This window comes from Vombatus ursinus, unplaced genomic scaffold, assembly GCF_900497805.2.
Source record: "Vombatus ursinus unplaced genomic scaffold, bare-nosed wombat genome assembly UNPS02014171.1, whole genome shotgun sequence".
Taxonomy (NCBI): Eukaryota; Metazoa; Chordata; class Mammalia; order Diprotodontia; family Vombatidae; genus Vombatus; species Vombatus ursinus.
In genome coordinates, this window is record NW_020953949.1 from 886,294 (window position 1) to 889,705 (window position 3,412).

The window sequence follows — 3,412 nt, forward strand, 5'->3', positions numbered from 1 at the left end:
TATCGATATGGGAAAGCCTATGAACCCCATCTCAGAATAATATTTTTGAATGCGTAAATTAAAATACATAGGATTGCTAAGGAAACCAATTATATTGAAATATGGTTACCAAAAAAAATTTTTAAAATAAAGTTCATAAAAACCTGGAAGGACTTCTATGGTCTGATGCTGAGTGAAATGAGCAGAACCAAGAGAACACAGTACAATACACAGTAACAGCCACGTTGTGCGATGACTTATATCGATAGACTTAACCCTTCTCAGCAATACAAGGATCTAAGACATCTCCAAAGGCCTCATGATGGAAAACGCTATTCACATCCAAAGAAAGAACTATGGAGTTTGAATGCAGATCGAAGCATACTATTTGCTATTTTTTTTTCTTCTGTTGTGTTTTGTTTCCTCTTTCTGGTGGTTCTCCTATTGGTTCTAATTCTTACCTACAACATCACTAATTATGCTTAATAAGAATATATATGTATAGCTTTTATCAGACTGCATGCCATTTTGGGAAGGGAGGTGGGGAGGGAGGGGGAGAAAAATTTAAAACTCAAAAGCTTATGCAAGTGATTGTTGATAATTCATAATAAATTAATTAAAAAAATAAAAATAAATAAAGGTCATATACTCCAGGTTAAGGATCCCTCCTGTTCTAGAGGAACCTGAATGCCAAGTAAGGAAGTAAGTCAGAGACTGAAATATTGAATGAAGCCCTCAGGAGCAGCTGGCTATCTGCTAGCTTGATAATAGAATGCTATGCTGTCAGAGGAACTAGGGTGGCCTAAAAGAAGTCAGTTAGGGGAGAACCAAGAATTACTGGAGAGATGCTAATAGAAATTGAGGCTGAGCCCAAGAAAGCCAGGTTTTCCTTGTTGTTCTAGCACATCAGAGAAACATATCTGGGGCTGCTATTGGTGATGAGCTTCAGAGATGCTCCTCATACCAGGTAATAGAGAATAAGAAATATTTAAGCTAATTTCACACATATTTAATGCTTCTGAACTCTTCTCAGAGAGGCCTAAATTTTTTTTTTTTAAAGATCTTCACAATGTAGTGTGTAAGACAACATGAGAATAAATGAATGTTCAGGTGAGATACTAAGAAGCTTACATTGGTTTGATGATGGTCTGGGTTTTCTCTCCTCAGATACACACACACACATACAAATAGTATGTTACTAGTAAATCCTTACTTCAGTCATAGAACCTGGGTTCAAATCTCAGTCTGATACTTAATAACTGTATGACCTTGGATAAGCCTTCATTTCTCTGGCCCTCAGTTTCCTCATTTGTAAAATGAAGGGGTTGGATGAGATAATATTTGAAGTCCCATCCAGCTCTAAATCGATGACCCTAAACTTCAGCCTAGCCCATGACCAGATTTGCCAGACTTACTATGAGTAAAGCTTTACTATTATTTTGAAAAATCCATGTTCTATGAATAGCCTTCTGGATGCTTTCTCCTCTCTTGACTTCCAGGACAATGCTTTCTATTGCCTCTCCTTTCTGACCATTTCTATCATATGTCACACTTGCTTGATGTCCCCCTATGACCTCCTATGTCCCCCCAAAATTAATCTGTCAGCTCCTTGAGGACAGAAAAGATACTGTTTTTCATATTTCTAACCCCAGCCCTTAACATATTGCTTCCTTGCACACAGCATGTGCTTAATAAATGTTTATTGAATTGAAATGTGTCCAGCCTTGCTTACTAGCTCTCTTTGTTGGTGATGTCGGGAGGGCCTGATCATGTTTCACCTCTTCCTCTTCCCAGCTGGGGATCCAAACAGCTGCTGCTATTTGGCTTTTAAAAAATTGATGGTGGGAAATGAGTTTTATGAGTTTGAAATCATGGGCTCCATATATTTCATGATACCTATAATCAGCCTTTGCAGTACTGTTCTCAAATTTTCTCAGTGCCCTGCTGGGTGACTCCTCTTCCTAAATTGTATCTCTAATGTGTTCCATTATTTACACTGAGAACACTAGGGGAGTAGGAGACCATGGGAACTGAATGTAGGTACTGCAGCCTTAGGTGCCAGATGAAAAAGAAACAAACACAGAAAAAGACCTTTTGGAAATACATTCTCAGATGGAAACAGGAAAGAGTTCAGAGGTGGTTACTCATTCTCTCATGATCAGAAGGATTCCTAAAATAGAAAGGCCCAGCCAGCACAATGTGTTATTTTACTGAAAACACTGGTAAAGAACCCAAACTGTTGGGAGCTATGAGTTTATCTTAGAGAAACATCTTCAATTTCTATCACAGGACTGAGGCTTTTAAAACCTGGTTTCTAATCTTTTTCTGTGTGACCTTGGACCAATCACAACCTCTTTGAGCTTCAGTTCCTTCATTCTACCTACCACAGAGGGTTGTAGTGAGGATCAAAAAAGATAATGCTCATGGACACCCTTTGAAAACTAGAAAATACTATAGAAATGCACATTGGCAGTGCTGTTAATACCCAGGAATATTCCTCAAAATGCTTGCTAGGACCAAAACAAATCACGGAAGATCTGATTGCCAAACCAGAAAAAAAATCAAAGATTCACCCTCACTTTGGAGAAAAGACCTACTTTGGCCAGTTTTTTTCTTTTTAAAATTCTTTCCTTTAGAAAAAAATTCCATCATTATTATTTCTCAACACACATACACACACACACACACACACACACACACACACACACACCCTTGTAACAAAGAATAGTTAAGCATTTACAAAGCAACCAAGTGTTATAAATTAGCCTACATTCCATACCCAGAGTCCCTTTCTTCTTTCTTCATAGCAGGGATAAATGTTACATCTAGGACCAAGACTTTTCACCTCAATTAATCTGAGTTAAGCCACCTATCAGTGATGCTTCCATTTAAATTATTGTAGTCATTGTGTATATCTGCATCATTACATGGAAATCTTTCTACATTTCTTTTAATTCCTCATATTCTTCATTTCTTACAGCACACTATATTCTGATATATTCATATAACATAAGTTGTTCAGCCATTCCCCAATGGATGGGCACCTACTTCGCCCTTCATTTTTTTGCTACCCTAAATAGTGTTGTTATAAACATTTTATTATGGGTGGAACCTTTATTTCATTGATCTCCTCAGGTGTCTACCCAGCAGTCAAATCATTGAACCAGTGTTATAATAAAACCTTGCTAGTCTGGGTTCTCAGCACCCCAAACCACAACAAGAGAGCCATTCCTGCTTCTGCTTTATCATAACTAACCATTTCTATCACACTCAGTGGCAAAAACCCAGCCCTTTTAAACTATAGGATAATAGAGCCCAGTTTCTATTTATGAATTCTCTCTAATTCTCTAATGTCCCATGGCTAAGCAGCAGAGACTTGGAATTTACATGGAGAATAGGCTGAACATACTCATACTTATTACACTGGTTAGGC